This window comes from Macrobrachium rosenbergii, chromosome 22, assembly GCF_040412425.1.
Source record: "Macrobrachium rosenbergii isolate ZJJX-2024 chromosome 22, ASM4041242v1, whole genome shotgun sequence".
Classification (NCBI taxonomy): domain Eukaryota; kingdom Metazoa; phylum Arthropoda; class Malacostraca; order Decapoda; family Palaemonidae; genus Macrobrachium; species Macrobrachium rosenbergii.
This window is the reverse complement of record NC_089762.1, coordinates 4,492,739-4,506,503: the sequence shown is the minus strand read 5'-3', so window position 1 is coordinate 4,506,503 and position 13,765 is coordinate 4,492,739. Positions and strand designations below refer to the sequence as shown.

General features: G+C 37.5%; 1 protein-coding gene across 30 annotated transcripts in view; it reads right to left on the bottom strand.

Annotated features, from left to right (window-relative positions):
* Positions 1–13,765, bottom strand: part of LOC136850546 (CAP-Gly domain-containing linker protein 1-like) — a 673,714-nt gene that overhangs the window by 35,834 nt on the left and 624,115 nt on the right. The window lies entirely within an intron of this gene.

Below are 13,765 nucleotides of genomic sequence, written 5' to 3'. Positions count from 1 at the left end.
AGAGAGAGAGAGAGAGAGAGAGAGAGAGAGAGAGAGAGAGAGAGAGAGAAACATGGCCTGCACTTGCCAAATTTGGAAACACGGTACGCCTAAAGAAGTCTCGACTTAAATGCCTAGTTAATACACACACACGCCGTTTTCGCCAAGAACACACGGACTTGATATTATTGAAGAATACCCATGCAACCAAGTAAGAGTTCCCGTAAGAATCCAGCGACCAAGTTTCCAAATTGGAAATCTGGAACAATGCACCAGATAACGATATAGGGAAAATCAGCTTCACGGAAGAACAGGTTATGGGGCAAAGAAGGAGGTCTCTCTCGGGTTGAGGTACCGGGCCTGGAAAAACGGGTGAGGCGGGTTGTTGGGTGGTTGATGCGGCTGGTTGACGAGCGGGAGTTAGGTCAGCCAGACTACTCACTTAAGCTTTTCGGAATAAAATAAAAAAGATATGAGGCAAATATGGCTTCGAATCGCCACCAGGCGAGAACTAAATGACACGACAACCTTGGAGTACATTCGTACACCACCAATTACGGTCTGACACACAATATCCATGAGACGTCCATACTGGTATTGGGTTTAATTACTGCTAAATGCATCGACATCAACACTACCCTTTTGCCTTTTGCCGAATGTCAGTGGACGTGGCCAGTGAAGAGGAAATACTTTTGCTGAAAAAATATCCTTTAGAGCTACTTAGTTTTTCTTTCTTTACAAAGTAGCATTAACTTATCTTATACATTTTCAACGTAAATGTGAAAGGAACAGCTAGGAAAGGTTACGTAAGCCTACAGGAGTCGTTCTTGAAATTAACAGTGACAGAATTTATATAGCTGATGTGGCAGACCAAAAATGTTCGTTTTAGACCAGAAAAAAGTAACCTAGTATTCGAACAATTACAAACTCCTGTGATGAGTAGGCTATGTCTAAATGTCAATTCAAGGTGAGAGAGAGAGAGAGAGAGAGAGAGAGAGAGAGAGAGAGAGAGAGAGAGAGAGAGAGAGAGAGAGAGAGAGAGAGAGAGAGACTATTTTCTGTTTCAGCAAAAGCCTTCTATTACACGTGTTGACTCGAACACAATACCTCTGATTTAAGCCTTGAGCAATGTATCATCAGCTTATATGTTTCTCTTATCAAAGGAAAGGAGACTCCATTTACCGAAATTAACAATATGTGCTTATTGTGGGTTGAAAATAAAACCCACGGCAAATGTGTCAAGGGCGCAAAGAGATGGTGGGTACATTCTTCTTTACGGAGCTCACAATACTTCTTAGAAATGATTCGATAGGAAAAGTACGTTAAAGTATACCTTAGTTTAACCAGACCACTGAGCTGATTAACAGCTCTCCTAGGGCTGGCCCGAAGGATTAGACTTATTTTACGAGGCTAATGTATATATGTTAATATATTTTCGTGATTCAGTTATACATATAGGTTAATATATATATATATATATATATATATATATATATATATATATATATATATATATATATATATATATACATATACATATATATATATATGTGTGTGTTTAATAATGATTTCTCCATGGATACGAATATTGAGTATGTACTGGATAAAAAAATTATTAATCTGAGGACATGGTGCTAATGTGCTTCTCAACAGTTGAGGCCCTGTAAGAAATAGAAAAACGAGAATCCACTGATGTGGACAGGATAACAAGAGACGCTACACGGGGAAATCAACTACTACTTTGGTTTCTCACCTCACTACCGTAGTGTCAAGATACGGATGTTGGTTTAAGTGTATGTCACATCACGTCAAGCACTAGTGGTAGGGGAAAATTTATTGTTTCATACACCTACATTAACCAATATCACTAAACATAAAAAAACAATTTTATCGAAGAACTATACGCTGCTTAAGTATCACACCATGACCGTAACAGTATTAAAAACAAGAGCAAAAGCTGCTGTAATAATAATAATAATAATAGGAAGCAATTACAAGATTACATATAATCATACTAAGTAAAATTTTTTGCTCTTGCCTTTAAAGGTCCATAAATAATTTGGGTACGGCACATTATTGTGAATGAGAGAGAGAGAGAGAGAGAGAGAGAGAGAGAGAGAGAGAGAGAGAGAGAGAGAGAGAGAGAGAGAGAGAAAATAATGTGGTAGAGGTGGTGGTAATCTGACTTCCGGAAATCTGACTATTGTATACAGTACTGCTACGATGATACTGCCATAGAAGCCCCCCCACCTCCAGCTAACATGCTATGAACCAAACCACAAGCATTACACACACACACACAGACACACACACACAACCACATACACACAGTATATGTGTATATATATATGTAATATATGTGTCTCTATGTATGTATAACGTACACGTCATTTTTGATAAGGTATTACTTTCAAGAAAACTTTTTAAATAATATAAAATACAATTTGGTTTACCAAAGAGGATTCATTGGCTGTGTCTGGTCCTCTATACAAAAGTCTACGATAAAACAGACGCAGTGACACCTCCATGCAAACAAACACGTAGGCTATCTGTATACCTTGACATGAAAAGACGAATCCAAGTACTACAAGAGCGAGATGAGAATAGCATTGATAGCAATGCATCACTATTCTCTCCGTAACGCTTGCAAATGATATCGAATACCAATGTAAATTTTTGCGTATTCATTTCTTTACAATTCGGATGAACCTGTAATCGCCGGTTCATCTCATTACGGTTTTTTTGGTACCTTCTTTCAATAACCCACTTCTCTGGCAAAGCCTAGTTTCTGTGTATATTTAGCCTACTAATATAGGCTAATAACGAATCATCTAGCAGCCAGACCTTTAAATCAGACCGCACTGTCTTGGTGCGCGAAGCAAATGCCTTCCTTTATTGTCACAAAATCAGGACGATAAACCCATAATCAGCAATGCCCTGTTATGGCTTCAATCAAAATATCTTGCAGTTCAACCCACACAAAATTCCTGCGTGAACAAAACTGCAGTTGAACACTCACCAACCAGAACAACAGCAGAGCCAACGTAGCAACAACATGAGCAACGGCAGTGCAGTTGAGAATCAATAAAAGGCAATCAATGAAACAACCGCATGCCCACTTGCTCAGGCGAAATTCACCTCCACATAAGAGGGACTTCAAGCAACACCTCTGCAATGCACGCAATTCTTCCACAGGCGAAGTCTTTCGTGTTGAGGCAGCCGAAACTCTCTATCAAGTCTGTCTGACCCAACTTTTCTTCTCTTTTGGCTTGTCTTTCTTGACATACGGTACTTAAAACCTGCTTTCTCTACTTCAGCTGGGACTTCAATCCGGTTCTCTCTCTCTCTCTCTCTCTCTCTGTCCGCATAAACAAGCATGCATACACACACATACACATATAATATATACATATATTATATAATATATATATATATTAAAAAAAGGACCTCATTCAAACTGGTACAGATACTTGATAATGTGGACTGTTTGTCCAAGAAAGCTTGTAACTTTTCCTGAATAAAAAACTCCGTTAGATACCATCCAGTTTGAATGAGGTCCTTTTAGTAATTCTACTAATGCACAGAACAATTGTGTATGTGATAAAGTTATATATATATATATATATATATATATATATATATATATATATATATATATATATATATATATATATATATATATATATATATATATAATATATGTATATATATATATATATATATATATATATATATATATATATATATATATATATATATATATATATATATATATATATATATATATATATATATATAAGAACGTTTGGAATAACTGTGGGTTTATTGTTGAAACAAACCTTATTCTGTAGTTAATTTTAAGGGTGGTAAAAAATACTGGGTAATAAGATATCCTTTATCATCAGAGCTTTTAGGGGAAATGTAAGTTCAGATATGCAGTACTTTGTACACAAGCACATAGGTCTTACTTCTCAACATCTATTTATAAATATTTTTTCTAATATTAAGCAGCTACCAGATAGTTAAAAAAAAAAAAGGTCACAGCGACATTCTAACTTTAACTGCTGAATCGTGGATGAATCATCCGTGCTGAAAACATCCACAGTTTATATGCATCATACTCCTACACAAAAAGGCTCATCAGCAACTCTTGAGCCCCACAAATACATGACATTCACTTCTACCTTACACGCACGTTCTTGGTTACTTGGATACTAGGATACTTCCTTTCAATACCTTTTTCATTCCCTCTCTGGAGCACCTTCTATAATAGGTCTTCATCTCCTCCTCTCTCGTAACACTTCCGAATTGTATACCTTTCACAGACTCGTTCCTCGCGACCAAAGCATTTTAAAGCGAATGACTTATTCTTTCACCTAACCAACCTTCTACCAATGCCTACAATTCTCACTTTTAGTTCTTCTTTCACTGCATACACTACACAGACACTTCAACTGCTTTAACTTTTTTTTTCTGCCATTCATATCCAACATCCACATTTTACTTCCGTATAGGAGAAGTGGCTCAACAATCCCTTCATTCATTCCAACCACGGCTTCCATAGTCTCCTCCCGGACTTTTTTTCCCACTATGCTACCTTTCTTCATCTATTCTGAGTCCTTCTCCCATCCTAAATGCTATACGAATCAGAACCTGATACGAATCAACATTAAATATGGAGTATGCGTGACCCCACAAAATTATATAAAATTATAAGCCATGATTTTATTTCGAAAGCGTAAAGAAACAAAATAAATAAATATATCAGCCAAAACAACAATACCTTAGCTTACGCACCGAGGGACGAAGTTAATGTCCTGTCCTCGGGTGGACAGTAAGTGCTTATTAACATAATCATAGGCAATTTTAAGCGAGTTCCTTACATAGTGTTAGAAACACGAAGCTCTCAGTATCTCTACCCTTCGTTGGAAGATACGCCAGCAACACAAACCTTCCCCTCACCCCCTTTCTTTTTTCTTTTATCCGAACAACTTCCTTCGGCAGTAAAAATACACAGGTTCGAGACGTGTTTCCCCACAAATAATCTTTCCGCACGCTCTGTTCATATTCCACCCTTCTGTTTACACTTTTCGAGTAAACAGCGATAACAAGGGCCCAAGCCGAACCCAGAGTCTGCACTAAACGAAAAAACCAATCATGTCTAAAATTAGATGAATTTTTTCGGCAGGTTTTCTTAAATACGAGTTAAGCTCAGAACACCTACATCAGTGTTATCGCGTTCTCGTAAGTTTACTTAAATTACCTCGAATCTGAAAAACTCATTCCGTGCAGCAGCAGCAGCAGAAGTTGAAAAATTATCTAAGCAAACTGCTGACCGCATTAATTTTTTACCTTGAAAGGTACAAAGAAGTTCTGGGCCTTAAGCCTACTCGAGGTGTCATTCACTTTCCCAGCGACTACACTATTTTAAGCCTACCAGCAGGATACAATTTACCAGGTAATGATCCTTTGGAATTCACGTTTTCAAGGAAGCGTTTCAGCGAAGATGGAACAGCATATGGCTTTGTTTATAAACAGTTCGGGTTGGAGACAAGGGGGCCCGTCGCCCCTGGGAGAACAAAGAGATGTCTTTTTTTTTTTTTTTTTTTTGCACACGCGCGTTCCGAGCGGGTACAAAAATCATTGCTTAAATTCAGACTCCCAGTGTCGTCAGACATTAACCCTGAATTAAAGACAGGACGGAAAGACGATCTGAATGAAATCTGATTCCGACTCGATATAAATTATAGGACACAACGACGTTTCCAGATCACACACACACACACACACACACACACACACACACACACACACACACACACACACACACAAAAGAGATAAGAGTTAAGACATGAAAATGTTATTCTCAGCTGTAAAATATAGGAATTAATTTTAGAGAAACGGTAAAAAAATATGAAGACCTCATCAGGTGACAGACATACTTGAAAGCAGAGAACACCTCGAGAGACAGACACCAGAGGAGCAAGAAAGAAGAAATAAACTACTGCAACTTCATACATTTCAAAACACACATTGCGTAAACTTTACCTTTAAAGATGACAGTCTCATACAAACGAATTATGCTGCTGCACTGTAGGTAACAGGAAGCGAGACTATGTACCCTGGGCGGAGGAAACACTCCAAATTTTGCCTGGGGTGTCTTACAAAGCAATAAAAAAAGAGAAGAGCAGCAGCTATTATTAGAAGATGCCACCACGACCCCGAAATCCTCAAGTAGTTGATGACCCAGTGACCTCCTGAGTCGCGGGGTCAGGCCATCACCATTATCGTCAACATTACCATCGTCATCTTTTCCTGAATGGGTTTCAGTCTGCGGGTTTCCGACCTCTCTGATGAAATGATTTAAGGTGTATAAATGCCGCTCCACTCCGCTTTCTCTCACTTCAGCAGAACGCTGACCGGGACGTTGGCAATTCTATTCGTACAGCTTTTATAAGCGGACTCGTCTTGAACTTAGGGGTGGCGGCATATTGATTTCTAGTAACTACTGAGAAACCTGAAGAACGACGACACAAATACCTCAGCGCAGCGTAGACTGCAGAACAGAAGGCCGAGCGCTGGGACCTATGAGGTCATTCGGCGCTGAAACGGAAACTGACAATGAGAGAGATTTGAGAGGCGTAACAGGAGGAAAGCCTCGCAGCTGCACTAGGAAACAAATTTTCCCTAAAATGGAAAACTGCAGTATCTGCAAAACTTTCGAAATTGAGATATGCCACCTATTGGGCTCGTGAAACACTAATACACAAGTTACTGCAGTTCCAGAATGATTCTTCAATGCTTTCCATGAGTATTTAGGGGTCCCATTTGCAGTATCTGCAAAATCAGCAATAACGCAAGGGAAATTTGCAGTATCTACTATTTTTCTCAGTTTTGTATTTTTGCAGACACTGCGGTCTTCCATTTCAGGACAGAATTGTCAGGAGAGGGTGGAAAGTGAGATGGAAGGAAGAGAATACGAACGGACGTGCAGTAAAAGGAATGAAAGGGGTTGCAGCTAGGGACCAAAAGGACGCTGCAAAGAACCTTCAGTAATGGCTGCAGTGCACAGCGAGAGGTGCACTGGCGGCACTAACCTCCCTACGGAGCAATGTAGACAAGAAAAAGATTATCGGAGACGAGGAACTTGTAGCACACCCATCTATGACGCCCGTTGCTACACTCCTATTCCACAAATAGAACCTTCTCCACATCTGGCCTTACTGACATGGCCGGTATGACTCACAGCCATAAAATGAAAGAAAAAGTAAATGGGGAAAAAGAAAAAGTCTATCTAGGTCGGCTCCAAGCAAACATTAATCGAAGCTAACGTCTGTGTATGTATGGGATCCTGGTCGAGATGAGAGAGTCAAACCAAGAGCAGGCTCGGCATAGGGTATGCCGAGTGTCCTTTAACATAATTTCACTTGAACGAAGATGTTCAAAACGGCCCTATATTTACGTGACACGTTCCTTGGTTGCACTGTTTTCACCGGAACGAATATTACAACTAGATAAATTGTCATTAATCACATTGCTTTTAATAGATATATATATATATATATATATATATATATATATATATATATATATATATATATATATATATATATATATATATATATATATATATATATATATATATATATATATATATATATATATATATATATATATATATATATAATATATATATATATAATATATATATATATATAATATATATATATATATATATATATATATATATATATATATATATATATATATATATATATATATATATATATATATGTGTTGGCCTGAGTCCTCTTGTCTTTCGTTGGTTCGAGCCCACGGGACGACGAACTTATTATCAACTAAAAAATTCCCTTCGGTAACATATATGAAAATATATTATTTCCGAGGTAGAGTGAATTGGATATTAAAGGACGTTTGTAGCATAATGACTTCATTCAAACTGGATGGTATCTAATGTACGGATACTTGATAATGAGGACTGTTTGTCCAAGAAAGCTTGTAACTTTTTCTGAATAAATACTCCACTTGATACCATCCAGTTTGAATGAGGTCCTTTTAGTAATTCTTCTAATGCACAGAATAACTGTGTATGTGATAAAATTAATATAAATTATATATATATATAAATTATATATATATATATATATATATATATATATATATATATAATTTAAAATTTAAAATATATAAGATAATACAAAACGAATAATGTATTGAATAACCTGAAAAACAGGGAAGGATTAGAATGGCTTGGAGGTGAAAGCTGCAAATCGTTAAGTCTGATGACGATGGGAAAACCAACAATAAATTCTCTCGTATTTCGTGAATTTTACAGATTTAAATCACAATCAATATTACTGACTACCTAATGATTTAGTTCTTCGCTGGTGAGCGGGTTCCGTTCTCAGCTACCACTCTGTTGGTCGCGAGTTCGAATCTCCGACCGGCCAGTGAAGAACAAGAGGAGTTTGTTTCTGGTGATAGAAATTAATTTCTCGCTACAATGTGGTTCGGATTCCACAATAAGCTGTAGGTCCCGTTGCTAGGTAACCAATTGGTTCTTAGCCACGTAAAAATAAATCTAATCCTTCGGGCCAGCCCTAGGAGAGCTGTTAATCAGCTCAGTGGTCTGGTTAAACTAAGATATACTTAACTTTAATCGCGGATTCCTTTCAGAGTCCGATATTAGAATTTTTAAATGACATGAATTCACGATATACCAATCAATGATCTTAAATGATCGTAAGGAATTATTGCGACAAGTATGCAAGAAAAATGTCCTATCAATATAAAAACGTGGGTTTATATTTCAATTTTCGGTAAGAACTAAAAGGACACTGGAATCCTCTTCTAAAATAATAGCAAAATGACTTAGGTTCTAATTGGCTGGATTTACACATTTAACAGTTTTAGTGCTGAGGCTTTCTCCTCCTAATTTTTCCTGTAACCCTAAAATCTGATCATGTGTAGAAGCTCAATGAATAAATATGGTTTTGGACTGCTAGAAATGAGCAAAGCTTCAATTAACCACCAACCCCAAGACCACCCCAGACACAGATGCGGGAGAAAGTTCTAATATGATGTCAGCGGAAGACCGGGATTCTGCAGCCCAAGTTGAGTATTGATTTCTGCTGCTGTTATCTCCTCACCATAGCCTTGACCCTGAGACTCCTCCGACGCACATGCACGGAATGCAACGGCTGCCAAAAAACAAAGCTGAATCTTGAATGGAGGCGAGGAGAGCAAGCACAGACAGAAAGCAAACTTTGCCTTTCACTGCACAAATTATTTCTAGAGAATGAGACCAGAAACAACGCAACGACGGCTTTCTGTTACTCGAATGACTGCAGGCCGCGTCTGCAACCAGCAGCGCCTCTGACGAACATTAGCATACCTTTGAAGTGTTGCTTCTAGGACACGAACTTACACAGCGGCTCTCCGGAACGCAGAATGCCCACACGTCCTCAGGCGATCAATGTTCGGTGAAGCATTTGAAGAGCAGTTCACATAAACATAAACAATCGAATCCGTTATTGTGAAACTTAGTTATCCCGTGCGGACACCTTTAAAGAAACGTGGTAAAACAAAGATCGAGATTCTGCCGAGATTGTAACACAGTTACTCCTCAGCAAACATTGTAAAATTAATATACAAAACGTAAATGTAATTTCCTTTACATGTGAACACAAATATATATACACATAAAGAGTGACATACCGAGACAATCTCAAATAGGGCAGATGTAATATAAATGCAAATTGAAAGGACAGATATTTGTCTATGATGTAGATTGGACCATTGAAACACGTCAAACAATCTAGCATTTTATGTAAAGTTTTTTTTTTTTTACAAATCAACATTCATCCCCTACTTTCAGAACGTAAAACTTACTACTAACATAACAGAGAAGACCAAACGCATTAGTCAAATATTAAGCAGAAAACAATTAACGAACTCTTTAACTATATTTCAAAAGGATATATTTAGTCTATAGGTGAAACATAAAAACCCACCCGTCTCCATTAATAAATACATGAATCTTTTCCACCTGGGCATACGTAAGCACTTTAACGCAATATAAATCAATCTCGCTATTTACGGAACCAGGTTATCTAATCGAAACATCGCGCCGCAAAGCAGCGGATTTGAATAAATACCGTCACTGCTATTTATACATGCATCTGCTGTACTGAAGGATAATAAATTACCTCAGATGAAACGAGAGACAAATTCTCTGAACCTTTTCTCTTCCCGTTCTCTTTCTCCTTTTATGTTTTGTTGTCGTAAACCAACGAAATTAACTTCCAGGAGGCAGATAAACATTAAAGAAATTCGATTTGCAATTCAAACTTACCCAAACCATTGAAAAGAAGGCAAACAGGTTTCAGACACAATCCTCTAACTTACAAAATATTGCCAATGCAGCTGAGCAAATGTTAGCATTATTCATGCAACAACACTCTGCAATAACAAGTTTACCTACGCACTAGAAGTGTGGTTCCATTTCGTCAATATGGTTACGGTTTGTTGTACAATCGCATTTGCATGCTAACAGATTAAGAAATCTACAGGTATGTCTTATAGTATATTAACGAAGAGCGTGTAAGCACTTCCACTGTTATATACAAAACAGAAATAACACTGTCTTTTCAATTAGCATTCAATATGACACTACAGAGATCAATTTTATGCCTACTTTTCTCGACCGCAGAAATGCTGAACAAGTGTCATGCCTTCCAATTCAAAGCACTATTTACTAAGACGCAACTTCTCATTTGAACCTGATTCATTACTGATCTAGAGAGGAAATATCGCACAAATATTCAAATGTAGATTACATACAAACGAGGTCACGATCCAGTGGTTAATTGGGCATTCCTCAGCCAATCACAGCCCACGCTTCAAGATCCCCCACTAATCCTCTGTAACAATTCCACGGATTACGAAGCACTTCGACAGGAGATGCAGGGAGATACAGACACCTTCGGAGTGCCAATGTGCATAATCTGATTCTATTTTTACCCATGAAAAGGGGTCACGAAAGGCTACCTATTACGTTTCACTAAACTTTGCTCACCACCTAAGATTTTATAGAAAACTAGCAAATAAACAATATCTGATATACACCACAACCTAGGAACAGCATTTCAATAAAAAGGAAGAATTTGAAGCTGGAAATTCTCCTTCATATTCATGTACAACGTGAACACAAAATAAGTAAATGTTACAATGAAAATACACAAGAACACTTGTCTCCCTACAGGTGTTGCGAGTGGATGATAATGTGATTACATCATAACCACATTGGGGTCTTCCCTTCGATCATTATATATATACATATATATATATATATATATATATATATATATATATATATATATATGTATGTATGTATGTATGTATGTATGTATGTATGTATGTATGTATGTATGTATGTATGTATGTATGTATGTATGTATGTATGTATGTATATGTGTATGAGTCGCAGGTACAGACTTCACAGAAGTTAGATTAAGCTAGTGAAATACATTCACTGACCAAGAAATAACAGGCAATCTGTCCACACTGAGTACCTCTCTTTCTCCTTGTTTTTAAAACTTCCACCTAATATATACCAATCTATAATTTCAGTTTAAATTCCAACGGAACACCACCAAAGATTATGGAGCACCTTGGAGACATAACGAGATCATTAGTGTCTCCTTTGGGGCTTAACTTTTCTATAATTTAATTGCTTTCAAATTAGGTAAAAACTGACAATAATATTCAATACTAAATGTTCTAGAAAATAAACGACATTCGAATCCTAATTAAGTTATGTCAAACAAACGTCTCGTGTTACACAAGGGCAATCACAGCTTCCCCCCTTTTTTTTTTATTTAATTTTTCGGAAGTGATCACTTCAAAGGCTGGGGATTGGGGGTGGGGGGGGAGGCCATTATAGCTGGCAGATGAATCAACGCGCGTTCCCGACGAAAGGAATCCCGATGGTGATCAACCCACATGCAATCCGACACCGACCTTGACTAGTAGCAGACTCTGCCACAAACAATACCATCGAAGACGACACTTCGTATCGCATTCTCTCTCTCTCTCTCTCTCTCTCTCTCTCTCTCTCTCTCTCTCTCTCTCTCTCCTCTCTCTCCTCGAGTGATATCTAAATTTGCGAAGCAATCAATCCAAGAAAATAAGCGCATCTGTTATTGACAAGTAATCAACTGATACTGAATCACTCACTCACAGAGGCAAAACTCTGGTATAGAAGGATGAGATTTGTTTCCATTTTTACAGAAACTGGGCAGCTAAGAAAACATGGTTTCTGGAGGAATGTTCTTTTTTTCTTTTAATGGAACAAAATTATAATGCAATTATCTTTAGGCCGCTAAACGCCCATAACCACTAACGAGAAAAAGAAAAAGAAATATAAACGAAATACAATTATCACTGCCCACTGGTAATGCTGAAAATGTTCTTTCATCCTTTTAGGCCGCACTCTGATTGGACTAAAGTAACAAATGAGAGAGAGAGAGAGAGAGAGAGAGAGAGAGAGAGAGAGAGAGAGAGAGAGAGAGAGAGAGAGAGAGAGAGAGAGACTCATTGAAAACCTACAAATGAGGGGTACATAGTAACTTTCAGGCAATTATACTGATACGGCATATTTCTGCATTATAAATTTAATCAGGAATAAAAAGCAAATGCTGGATATTTTCAGCTCTTGAGCAACATTAAATAATTACAATTCAACTCTTGAGCAACAGCAGATAATTATTGTTTAGGGAAGAACTTACTGATCAATTATAATTGACAAAAACCTTCAGACACACAGGCGCCACTGCTAAAAACATCGGCCTCTATATTCAAGAGTTGAAACTACAGCGATTCTACAGGAACCTCGAGAGGGAGGGGGCTTCTGTCATCAACACCTGTCACGCTCGACAGGTGAACGAACACCCAACCAGAAGGAAGGGGCACGTATATAAACAGACACGTGATGAAGCCATAGGATACCTCCTACCATGTGTGATCCCTGGGAGGAGAGAGAGAGAGATAGAGGCCTCTGAATAGGCAAAGAAAAATCCCAATCCCATTCCCAAGATCCAATGGACATTTATTATCCTCCATAAGCAGCTTATGCCTACAGCGCCATTTCCGGCTGCGAGTGAATCTCGTTCTTTACACTAAACTGAATTGTCAAGCGCTTTCTACCAGCTCTGAAACTTGAGCAATCCTGACGAAATGTGGCATAACGAATATTGCTAGGAAAATCTCTAGGTTTATGTTCAGGTTCTGTCATTCAAACAGAACTATTACGTTCAGATTCAATCATTCAAACAGAAACTATTTCAGATTCAGTCATTCAAACAGAAACTATTAAGAGTCAATCATTCCAGCAGAAACTATTTAGTTCAGATTCAGGCATTCAAACAGTAACTATAAAGTTCAGGTTCAGTCATTCAAACAGAAACTATTAAGTTCAGATTCAATCATTCCAACAGAAATTATTTAGTTCAGACTCAGTCATTCCAACAGAAACTATTATGTTCAGATTCAGTCATTCAAACAGAATCTATTTAGTTCAGATTCAATCATTTCAACAGGAACTATTAAGTTCAGATTCAGTCATTCAAACAGAAACTATTAAGTTCAGATTAAATCATTCAAAACAGAAACTATTTAGTTCAGATTCAATCACTCAAACAAAAACTATTAAGTTCAGATTCAGTGATTCAAACAGAAACTACTTAGTTCAGATTCAGTCAGTCAA